The sequence below is a fragment of the Cervus canadensis genome, chromosome 26 (genome assembly GCF_019320065.1).
Source record: "Cervus canadensis isolate Bull #8, Minnesota chromosome 26, ASM1932006v1, whole genome shotgun sequence".
NCBI lineage: Eukaryota > Metazoa > Chordata > Mammalia > Artiodactyla > Cervidae > Cervus > Cervus canadensis.
This window is the reverse complement of record NC_057411.1, coordinates 37,153,436-37,166,450: the sequence shown is the minus strand read 5'-3', so window position 1 is coordinate 37,166,450 and position 13,015 is coordinate 37,153,436.

Here is a 13,015-nt window from a genome sequence, read left to right as displayed (position 1 = left end):
TGACCTACTTTCTCACTTTGGGTAATGAGTGTGTAATACATGTGTGACCATGTAGAAAGCTCTACTTTCATTTGAGATTAGTTTCTTCTAAAAATAGGCTTCAGCTTCATTTCTGTCTGGAGATGTTGGTTGTGCATCTACAACTCATATAAGTTTCCTTTAAGATATAAAATTGGTGAAGAGGGAAAAAATAATTTTCTGAGGGTATTAGGTGAGTAAAACAGGGTTAAATATCAGGTTAATTTATCAGAAGTCCTGATCAGTTTAGTCATTACTCAAGAGAGAGGTCAAAGTTGTTTTGTGTGTCTGTGTGTGTGTGTGTGTGTCTACACGGTAGTCAACCTTACTCCTTGGTGAATTTATGATTTTGTGTCTTGATAAGGTCACCAAACCCATGTTAAGCTGGAAACACCTGAAAAAGTTGAGGAATGGCCTTCTATTTCTGTAAATACAATGTTTTATTTAACCAGCTAACTATTACAAAGAAAATCTGGAAGATAAACATACCTATTCTTTTGAGTCAACACAATTTAACCTTTTATATATGAGAAAAATAGAAACCAAAAGCCATTTGTTATCTCTGGCATAGCTTCTATTTTAAATCAGAGATCTTTACTCTGTTAATAAAATAAGCTTAAAAGTGGCCAAGTATAGGTACCTGAAAATACAATATTAAGAAGGGGAGTCACATTCCATAAGACTGCTTATGGAGAGAAAGGATCAGAAGGAGTTATTGGTGCATACCAGGTGCCATGAAAAGTTACCAAATATGTGGGTCATTTTCACGGCATTTACAGTGAGAATAAAGATATCTTGAAAACTACCTTTCTTGCTTGTGCAACAACCACCCTAAAGGAGGATTCTGTTTGCTCAGCAGCTGCACTGGGTTATACTCAAGGTAGAGATTTCTGACCTTACGGGTTTATCAGAAAGCTACTTGTTGCATGTCTTTCATCCCCAAATTTTGAAAGGCATGCCTGCAAGACATTTGCAAGTAGTGAAGCACACTGAAAATGCTATTGTCTCAGATCAGTTCACGTCAGTGACCACTGAACATGGCAAGTCATCTCCCCAGGTCCAGACTAAACTCGATCTGCTCATCCTTTTAGATCAGTGTCTTCTCTTTTGTTACTGAAACTAACTGTAGGTGTGTACAGTTCCTAAGCACATGAAGTCTGATGGTACATACACAAGAATCAAACCCCACTTTGGAATTTCCCATCCTCTCTTGTCACATATTAAAGACCTGTTTATCATAGTATAAAACCCAATGTAAAATAAGTCTGAAATGCAATTTAGAAGATTCAAATTTTACTCCATGGTTCACTTCCTTGACACTGAACTTCCGGTTCTGTCCTTCCCTGGATCCTCGTCCGTATTCCTTTTTGCCCAATGATCCACGTTGTCTGCAACTCAAAAGCAGATGTAAAATGTTATTCATCTTAAAAACTCTCCACACTCTTCTTATTAAAGTGTATCTCTCACAATTTGCTTTTCATGAACACTTTTATATTTGCATTTGTCAAAGGATTATTTATGAACCACTATACACAAAATCAATTTTTATAAACCAATAATGTTTTACGTGGACTAAGGAAACTATTGATATTAAAGTGCTTCTTTTATAAAAGGAAGACTTTCAAAAAGCAATTGCTTCTTTCTTAATGTTAATATTTTGCAAACTTGGATTTGGTGCAAATCAAGCTCTCAGAAAATTGCTCTAAATTTCTAATTTAAATTCTGAGTTACATTCTTAAGTGGCACATTCATTCACTCCAAAGCCATTTGTTGAACATCTGTCTATGTGTCCTTGGTAGGAGATAAATACAACATAGTTCTTATCCTCACAACTTCAGAGTAAATAAAGCTTAACAGTTTATAAATAAGTGGCTAAAGCAAAAAGTCTTTAACTCATCTATTACTTCCTTTCAAAATAATAATGTGTTCAAATTAGTGGCATGATTTGAATGATTCCATTTTTATTATTCTCTTAGAGCAATGAAACACAGAATCTGCTTCTTTTGATGTTATCATTTTATCTAATTGTACATAAGTACCATTAATGAAGGGCTTCCCTGGTGACTCAGCAGTAAAGAATTCTGTCTGCCAATGCAGGAGATGTGGGTTGGATCCCTGGGTTGGGAAGATCTCCTGGAGAAGGAAATGTCAACCCACTCCAGTATTCTTGCCTGGGAAATCCCATGGACAGAGGAGCCTGGGCACAGTCCATGGGGTGCCAAAAAGTCGGATGGGACTTAGCAAGTAAACAACAACAACAAACAAATTTCAATCTCCAGAAAAAGGGAGATATGTGATGGCATTTTGACACCTTGCCAATGACTTATGGTATTTGTATCCCGGGGGGAAATAGATAAGAAGTTCAGAGGCTAAAAAACAACAAAAATAGCATGGTTGCTTTTTGCTACATAATATAAAATTCATTTGGATACATGTTTCTTCTGAGAGCTATTGGGCCTGAATGCTGAGCTTGAGGCTCATATTTCAAAATATCCAAATGAGTAAATAATATCACAGCAGATACTGGAGTCTCTCTGCAGTGATGCTCTCATAGGAAGCCAAATCTTTGAAATTTGTTCAGTCTATGGGGGTTGTTGGAGCCCTAAAATAAGTTAAGGTAGATTTTAGTCATTTGTTATTTTCTGTTAGAAACTCCAACTCAGAACATCACTGAATATGTGAACCAGGAACTTGACATTGAACTCTGAACATTCACTCACTGACCCATGCCACAGATATTAAGTACTTCAGTCTTCCCATGACTGTTCTATGCACACTGCAAAAGTGAAAGTGAAAGTCACTCAGTTGTGTCTGACTCTTTGCGACCCCATGGACTGGAGAATTCTCCAGGCCAGAATACTGAAGTGGGTAGCCTTTCCCTTCTCCAGGGGATCTTCCCAGCCCAGGGATCGAACCCAGGTCTCCCACATTATGGACGGATTCTTACCAGCTGAGCCACAAGGGAAACCCAAGAATACTGGAGTGGGTAACCTATCCCTTCTCCAGTGGATCTTCGATCCAGGAATTGAACCGGGGTCTCCTGCATTACAGGCAGATTCTTTACCAACTGAGCAATGAGGGAAGCTCAAGGTCCTGGATAGCACTAAGAAAACAGACAGAGTAGTTAAAAGGATAAGGCATGATAAGGAGTATCATTTAGATGAGGTGATCAGGGCAAGGTTCTCAGAAGAGGTGATATTTGAGCAGACCTGAATAAAGTGAGGGAATGAGTCATATTAATATCTGAGGGACAAGCAAGTTCAGAGGCCTTGGAGTAAGAGCTTGTTTGTGTATATAAAGAATGACCGTCTTGTGAATAAAGGGCTTCCCTGGTGACTCAGTGGTGAAGAATCTGCCTGGCCAATTCAGGAGACTGGGGAGATGTGGGTTTGATCCTTGGATCTCGAATATCTCTAGGAGGAGGAAATGGCAGCCCACTCCAGTATTCTTGCCATGAAAACTCCATGGACAGAGGAGCCTGGTGGACTGCAGTCTAGGGAGTCTCAAAGTGTCGGACAAAATTGAGCACACACTGCCTCTTATGAATAAAGCAGAATGGACAAGAGAAGTGTGATAATAAATGAAATTGGAGAGGTAGAAAGAGTCAGAGCTTGGCAAGATCTTGGGTTTTGATTCTATCATGGGAAGATGATGGATAGATTGGAGCAAGGGAATGCCATAATATTTCTTTTTAAAAAGGATCTCCCTTGCTGCTGAGTAGAGAGAGGAGGTGAAGAAAAAAGGTAAGAATGGAAACAAAGAATCCATTGTAAGGTGTATCAGGAGTCCCAAACGCTGTGATGGAGCTTGGGCTAAGAAGAGCTGGTGCTGAGAAGCAGTTGGAGTCACAGTCTAATTAAGGATACATTGTGAAGGTAGAGTTGACAAGATCTGCTGATGGACTGAAATGTGATACGGAAGAAAGAGATCAAGGGAATCCTGTATTTTTAAGAAAGCTAAACCACAAGGTAAATGATGGTGCAGTTGACTGAGAACGATGGGTTAGAAGCATATTTGTGAAGAAATTCACATTTGCTGTTGGAGATGTCAGTTGATGATTCGATATTCATGTGAAGTAGCTGGAGTATCTATGAGGTTGGAGGTAGGGAAGTTGAGCTGAAACATAAATTTGAGAGTCATCAATTTATAAGTGTTCATTGAAACAAGGAGATTATATGAGACCCTTAAGAGGCTGAGAATCTACAGATGAATGCACCGCTTGTTCCAGCATACAGAAGTCAGGAAGAGGAGGGTGTTCTAAGGAATGTCTAGTGAAGCAGAGGGAAAACCAGGAACACGTGCTGTCCTGGAAGCCAAAGAAAGTGTTTCAAAAATGAGGGAATGGGCACCATGGACAGTGCCACTGAGCAGCTAAGATGGAGACGGAAGACTGACAATTGGACTTGATTTTATGAAGGTCATGACTGACCTTGACTACAGCAGTTTCTCTGCAATTTTGAGCAAGAAAGCATGATTCCACTGAGTTCAAGAGAACATGGAAAGTGAGAAATTAGAAATGAGGTCAGAAAATTCAAGTTTTTTTTTTCCTGAAAAGTAGAAACAGAAGAGTGATGTTGAAATTAGACCTAAAAATATAAGGTGAAAGGATTTTTTAAAGTTACCAAAGTGTAAGTATGCGTGGGTGGGCTTAATATTTAAGAGCAAAATATGTAATGCAAGAGAAGAAGAGTATCTATTTGAAGGAGCAATATTCTGGAAAAGGAGAGGTGTGCTCTCAGAGAGGAATCGTTGGCCTGGGTGGAGCAGGCAGCATGGTTTTTGGAACAAGAGCTAAGATGGTGTGTACAGTTCAGATGTAGGTTGTCTGGCAGATGTGATGATGAAACATTAAAACAGGGACTTACCTAGTTGTCCAGAGGTAAAAACTTCACCTTCCAATGCAGGGGGTGTGGGTTTGATCCCTGGATGCAGAGCTAAGATCTCACGTGCCTTGTGGATTTTTTTTTCTCAGTAAAAAGAGGCTATCAGTAAGTAAGGTTATATAAGTAAGATTATCAGCTGAATGTAAGGATAGAAAGAGCTTATGGGGCTTATGAAGTGTGAAACAGACCTTAAAAACTACAAAGATAAGTTACTGGACATCAATGAGAGACAAATGAGCCATTTTTATATAAGGTAGACAAGTCAGTCAGTGGGCTTCTGCCCTTCAGCCATGTTTAGTTTTTTAGATGAAGGTTAGGAGGAAGCAAAACTTGGATTTAGCCAAACTTGAGTTCTTTTCTTTTCTTCCCAGATGAGTGGAGTGGTGGAAGAGAAGATGAAGGAATTTGAGAGTGGAGTGTGTGAGTGCATGCTCAGTCGTGTCTGACTCTTTGGCACCCCATGAGCTATAGCCCACCAGGATCCTTGGTCCATGGAATTTCCCAGGCAGGAATACTGGGATAGGTGGCCATTTCCTACTCCAAGAAATAAATATGATGGAGAACCACAGAAGCTAAGTTGGTCAAGGAGGGAAGCAATGACATGAGGGATGACATGAGAGGATAATAATCTGTGAAAATTTAGGCAAGTCCATGGCTGTGAATACTTTGGAAGTATTCAAGAACTGTTGGAGTGATGGTGCAAAAAGGAGTTACCCAGAAAGTAAAGAGGTGATGTTCAGAGAGTGGATGCTTGGTATAGATATTTTGGTGATGGTGCAGTTATTGTTAGACTGTATATTATCACCCCACTTATTTAACTTGTATGCAGAGTACATCATATGAAATGCTAGGCTTGAGAGTCCCTTGGACTGCAAAGAGATCAAACCAGTAAATCCTAAGGAAATCACTCTGAATATTCACTGGAAGGACTGATGCTGAAGCTGAAGCTCCAATAATTTGACCATCTGATGTGAAGAGCTAACTCATTAGAAAAGACCCTGATGCTAGGAAAGATTGAGGGCAGGAGAAGAAGGGGATCACAGAGGAAGAGATGATTAGGTAGCATCATTGAGCCAATGAACTTAATTTGATCAAACTCTGGGAGACAGTGAAGGACAAGGAAGCCTGGCGTGCTGCAGTTTATGGGGTCACTGTGTCAGACACGACTTAGCTACCCAAGAACAGGACCGAGTAGGTCGAGGAGCTGCATGGCCAGGTTGGTGTATGACAGAGAAGTAGAAGTGAGGACAAACAACTGATTAGATGCTAAAAATACTCTTTCATGTGACATGTGCTTCCAAGGAGGTTCTTAGGGAGGTGAGGATCAACGCTCTGAAAGTAGCAATAAAAAGCAAAGAGAGACCTTCCTCTCTGTCAGGCTAATGATAATTGTGGGAATTATCATTTGTGCTGAATTGTGTTGTGGGAAGGAAAAATAGACCATCTTGGAGAGGGCTGCAGAACAACCATGTCTTTAGGACATAACTGCTTCAGGAAAAATGTAGAGGAGATGCTGGCAGATCTAGAAGGTGTAATGGAAAGGTTGGGAAATGGGGGAGGAATCAGAGTTTGAAGCAAATGTGGGAATGTGCTGAGCAAGATGGGGATGAGCTCACAGGTGGAGACAAGCGACATGGATCATTAGCTACTTTGACGAAAAGTTACAGAGGGTGAGGGCTTCCCAGGTGGCCCAGCAGTATCCACCTGCCAATGCAGGAGTTGTGGGTTCAATCCCTGGGTCAGGAAGATCCCCTGAAAAAAGAAATGGCAACCCACTCCAAGAATTCTTGCCTGGGAAATCCCATGGGCAGAGGAACCTGGCAGGCTATAGTCCATAGGGTCACAAAAGAGTCAGACATGACTAGGAAACTAAACAACAACAGAGGGTGAAGTGTGGTGGCCTGACCTGGGGATGACTTTGGTGTGTGGTACATAATCAACTCTAATGACTCTTGTGGAGGCAGGGAACATGTTTGTTAAGAAGAGAGGGCTAGGATGGACTTGGTGTTTTCACAGACTTTTTAAGGGCTCCCCTCAGAGCCAAGAGATAGCTTTGTTCCTAGCAAATAGTCCAGTCTGACTCCTCACTCAAACATTTCATTATTATCCTGTTACCTGTACTCTCCACTTAAGAAAGGGACCCCCTAAGGTAAAACAAAAGGACTCCTACCTGTGTGGGCTGGTCTCACCTGGACTTGATCCTCGAGGGTCTATGATGATAGCAGGTACATAGTCCATAAATTAAAAATGTCGTTCAGCCCTGGACCTGAGCCATAAATGGGATGTTAAACAACACACTTTTCATTGGCTCAACTTTCCCCTTAAAGCTCTAGAGTAGGCCCAGTAGAGTCAGGCTTTACTGGAAAACTGTTCGTTATCCAAGTCACTTGGCAACAAGAGGCCCTTCAGCTGGGCAGTGCTAACACTTGGCTCATTTCCCACTGGTGCCATTAAGAAGACTATAAAGAGAATAATGAAAGAGACCTATGGGAGCCACTGATCCAGCACTCTTTCCCTGTAGTTTGTGAATTCAAACAAGGCAAAACACTTCACACACCCTGGCTGCTTCCTTTGAATAAAAGAGTAGAAGCCGCCCGGGACCTAAGTGTGTTTTTAAGTCTCACAGGGTGCAAGTAGGTTGTTAGGTTGACGGCCACCTTGATGGCACAGGCTGGATAGGTCATCTTGTGTCTTTGAAAAGGCTCCCTCCCTAGAGTCTATAACACAAGCACCTTTGTACATGCTGTTTCACATGTGCTCTAGGGAGGTCTTGGCTCCAAACTGCCTCCCTGTCTGATTACCTCCAACTCATCCTTCAGGGCTCATGTCAAAGCCATGGCTCTGCAATGCCTTGTCCAGTCTCACCTCTGTGATCTTTTAACATCTGCAATACATCTCATGTGGTAATTATTGTAAACTAGGCTGAGCAACGAAGAAATGATGCTTTTGAACTGTGGTGCTGGAAAAGACTCTTGAGACTTGCAAGTAGATCAAACTAATCAGTCCTAAAGGAAATCAACCCTGAATAGTCATTTAGAAGGGCTGTTGCTGAAGCTTCGATACTTTGGCCACCTGATGCAAAGAGCTGAATCACTGGAAAAGACCCTGATGCTGGGAAAGATTGAAGGTAAAAGGAGAAGCGGGTGGCAGAAGATGAGATGGTTAGATAGCCAGCACTGACTCAATGGACATGTTGTTGTTCAGTCACTAAGTTGCGTCTGACTCTTTGCGACCCCATGAACTGCAACACGCCAGGCTTTCCTGTCCTTCAGTATCTCCTGGGGTTTGCTCAGATTCATGTGAATGAATCTGTGAATGATTCATGTGAATCTGAGCAAACTCTGGGAGATAGTGAAGACAGAGGGGCCTGGCATGCTGCAGTCCATGGAGTCACAAAGAGTCGGACCTGACTTAGCAATTGAAAAGCAACAAGGTATTCCAGGGCACCTAGCCTCCTGCTAGGCTAGAATGTGGAATCCTTCAACGAATATTCGCTAACGGTGATGCTGATATGACTGTAGGCATGTTCACTGGCCCACATCCCTAGGCACTTTCGCTGTATTTTACCTAATACATTTAATGCCTATTGTCTTCCTCAGTGTCCACATAGACAAAATTGATGCAGGACAGTTACGGGTGGTTCTTTAGATATTATTCCCAGATCATGGATATAACTGTATTAATTCTGAATAGAAAGGATGCTTTTAGCTTGCCTCTCTCTTGTCATCAGTCTCTGGCAGACCATCCGAGAAAAGGTAAAATTAGAGTCCTTGAGACAGGGGCACAGTTATACCCTCTGCTGCTGTGCATGCTAGTGTTTCATTGCTGGTCAGTTTCCCAAGGCCAGAATCCAGCTATGAGCTCCAGAAGCATCCTTTCAACAATTTGGAGTAATTTGGGGGCTGACAGCTACCGTTTATAGAACACTTACTACATGCCAAATACTGTACTAATCACTTATTCATGCCTCAAAAATATCCAATAAGGAAAAGACACTATTATTATCCCTGTTTTACATAAAAACAAACAGGCTTACCAACTTGATGCAACTTCCTTTAAGCTTATATAACTACTAAGCTGCAGAGCTGGGATTATCATCCAGGTCTCTGAATGCAAAAGTTCATGCATTTTCTCTTCTAAGATGCTACACCAAGAGGGCACACATCTGTAATGTAAGGAACACTGGGGTTTGTGTTCGGCTCCCTGGGGCTTCACTGGTGGCTCAACGGTAAAGAGTCCACCTGCCAATGCAGGAGGCATGGGTTTGATCCCTGGGTCCAAAAGGTGCCCTGGAGAAGGAAATGACAGCCCATCCCAGTATTCTTGCCTGGAGAATCCCATGAACAGAGGAGCCTTGTGGGCTACAGTTCATGGGGTTGGAAACAGTTGGACATTACCTAACAACTAAACAACCACCCCAATCTAGGCTGAGCACCAAAGAATGGATGCTTTTGAACTGTGGTGCTGGAAAAGACTTGAAAGTTCCTAGGACTGCAAGTAGATCAAACCAAGCAGTTCTAAAGGAAATCAACTGAACAATAACCCCAGTCTTTAATCTGCTCCTGCATTTCCAATGAGAGATAATTATATCATTAAAATTATGGCAGTATTAATTACATTAATTTTATAACATCATCATATTAATTATATCTTTAAAAAGAGATTTAAACTCTCTTACCTAGCATTGATCTAATTTTGTAAAAGGAATCCTCAGCTTGTGAATAAATTGAAATGACATTATTTAAATTCCATGTGGAGTTTTTAGTCACTTCATGATAAATTTACATATAAAATCTACACTTTAGTTAGCTTGATGGCATGGGCATTTCTATTTTAAATGTTCACTAAAGGATACACAGCCATATAGTTTGATGAGTAAAATCAATACTATAGACTCAACACTTGGAAGCAAATCTTTTTTCCTGAGCTCATAATGTAAAAATCATCACAGCTGTCTAAAGAGTTTTAAAGAAGTGTATGCAGAATGTAGCAAATACTACCTGTTTATTTCCAATTTATTCTTATGTCAATTTGCCATTGATATTTTTCTAGGCTTTCAGCTGAATTAATATAAGAACCAATAGAAATCCAGATGAACAAGCTGCTCATGGCATGCATTGACTGAAGATTGTCATCACAGAGATTTATAATTAAAATTAATAACAGTATCCCTCATAAAGCAAAGACCAAATTTATTGCTAACTCTCCATGCTGGTACTTTGTGGCATAATAATAGTGGTGAACCAGGCTCCTCTGTGCATGAAATTTTCCAGGCAAGAATACTGGAGTGGTTTGCCATTTCCTACTCTAGGGGATCGTCCCAACCCAGGGATCAAATCTACATCTCTTGCATCTTCTGCATTGGCAGGCAGAATTCTTTACCATTGTGTCACCTGAAAAGTCCAGTGACGATGGAGGGAGAGGCACTTAAAATCAATAAGATATCTTTCAGCTGCCTTAAGAAACTCCATTTATCAATAGAGCTATCAATCAAGGTATGTGGCAGGCACTTGGGTAGGCACAGGGCACATCACCTCAAAGTAAGAGAGTTATTGTCTCCACTTTATAGATGAAAAAACTAAGGCTCAAAGGTTAAATGACTTTTCATTATTTTGCATCTTGCCTAAGGCATATTCAGTCCAGTTCAGTTCAGTTGCTCAGTCATGTCTGCCTCTTTGCAACCCCATGGACTGGAGCTCACCAGGCTTCCTTGTTCATCACCAACTCCTGGAGCTTGCTCAAACTCATGTCCATAGAGTCGGTGATGCCATCTAACCATCTCATCCTCTGCCATCCCCTTCTCCTCCTGATTTCAACATTTCCCAGCATCAGGGTCTTTTCTAGAGAGTCAGTTCTTTGCATCAGGTGGCCAAAGTATTGGAGCTTCAGCTTCGGCATCAGTCCCTCCAATGAATATTGAGGACTGATTTCTTTTAGGATGGACTGGTTTGATCTCCTTGCAGTCCAAGGGACTCACAAGAGTCTGCTCCAACACCACCGTTCAAAAGCATCAATTCTTTGGCACTCAGCTCTCTTTATGGTCCAACTCTCACATCCATACATGACTACTGGAAAAACCATATCTTTGACTAGAGGGACTTTTGTTGGCAAAGTAATGTCTCTGCTTTTTAATATGCTATCTAGTTTGGTCACAGTTTTCCTTCCAAGGAGCAAGCATCTTTTAATTTCATGACTGGAGTCACCATCTGCAATGATTTTAGAGCCCAAGAAAACAGCCCAGTCTCCATTGTTTCCCCATCTATTTGCCATGAAGTGATGGGAGCCTAGATGCCATGACCTTCATTTTTTGAATGTTGAGTTTTAAGCCAGCTTTTTGATTCTCCTCTTTCACCTTTATCAAGAAGCTCTTTTCTTCTCTTTGCTTTCTGCCATAGGGGTGGTGTCATCTGCATATCTGAGGTTAGTGATATTTCTCCCAGCAATCTTGATTTCAGCTTGTGCTTCATTCAGCCCAGCATTTCGCATGATGTACTCTGCATATAAGTTAAATAAGCAGGGTGACAAACAATATACAGCCTTTAAGTACTCCTTTCCCAATTTCCAACCAGTACATTGTTCCATGTCTGGTTCTAACTGTTAAGATGCTTACTTTTGTGTGGTTCTCAGTTTCTTGCAATTACCATTCCACTTTGCTGCTTCCTTAAGTGCTTTTTAACTTGGTGAAGAAAACAATCAGGCATGGAAAAGGGTAAAAGAGATATATACAAATTGGGAGCACAAAGGTAACTAACCCTGCATTGAGATCTTTGGAAGCTTGAGAGGGGAGCTGACATTTGGTGAGAAATGCTGGGCTGAATGAAGCACAAGCTGGAATCAAGATTGCCAGCAGAAATATCAATAACCTCAGATATGCAGATGATACCACTCTTATGGTAGAAAGTGAAGAAGAACTAAAGAGCCTCTTGATGAAAGTCAACAGGGAGAGTGAAAAAGTTGGCTTAAAACTCAACATTCAGAAAACTAAGATCATGGCATCTGGTCCCATCACTTCATGGCAAATGGATGGGGAAACAGTGGAAACAGTGGCAGACTTTATTTTGGGGGGTTCCAAAATCACTGCAGATGGTGATTGCAGCCATGAAATTAAAAGACACTTACTCCTTGGAAGAAAAGTTATGACCAACCTAGACAGCATATTAAAAAGCAGAGACATTACTTTACCAACAAAGGTCTGTCTAGTCAAGGCTATGTCATGTAAGGATGTTTGAATTAGACCATAAAGAGAGATGAGTGCCAAAGAACTGATGCTTTTGAACTGTGGTGTTGGAGAAGACTCTTGAGAGTCCCTTGGACTGCAAGGAGATCAAATCAGTCCATCAGAAAGGAAATCAGTCCTCAATATTCATTAGAAGGACAGATGCTGAAGCTGAAACTCCAATACCTTGGCCACCTGACCTGAAGAAGTGATTCATTTGAAAAGATCCTGAGGCTGGGAAAGTTTGAAGACAGGAAGAGAAGAGGATGACAGAGGATGAGATGGTTGGATGGCATCACTGACTCAGTGGACATGAATTTGAGTAAACTCCGGGAGTTGGTGATGGACAGGGAGGCTTGGTGTGCTGCAGTCCATGGGGGTCCATGGGGTCACAAAGAGTGGGACATGACTGAGTGACTGACCTGAGCTGAACTGACATTTGATTTGGCAAAAAAAAAACAAAACACAAAAAAACCCACAAAAAAACAAAAACAAAAAACACATGGTTGGTGTGTGCCAGATAGAAGGGCAGCAGTCATGATGGGCACAATGATAGAAGGTGGAGGGACTTTGTGGGTGGTCCAGTGTTAAGACTTGGCCTTTCAATGCAGGCGGTGCAAGTTCGATCCCTGGTGAGGAATCTAAGATCCCATCTGCCTTATGGCCAAAACCCAAAACAAAAACAGAAACAATATTGTAGAACCTCAATAAAGACTTTAAAAATGGTCCATTAAAAAAAATCTTAAAGAAAAAGAAGGTGGAACGTTCCAGGTGCATGAGATAGCATTGCAGGTATGGGGGGAAGTGGCAGGATCTGAGAATGAAACTGCAGGTTAGAGTCATACATACTGTGTGAGGGGCATTTGACTGTTATTAAAAAGGCTACAATAGTCAGAAG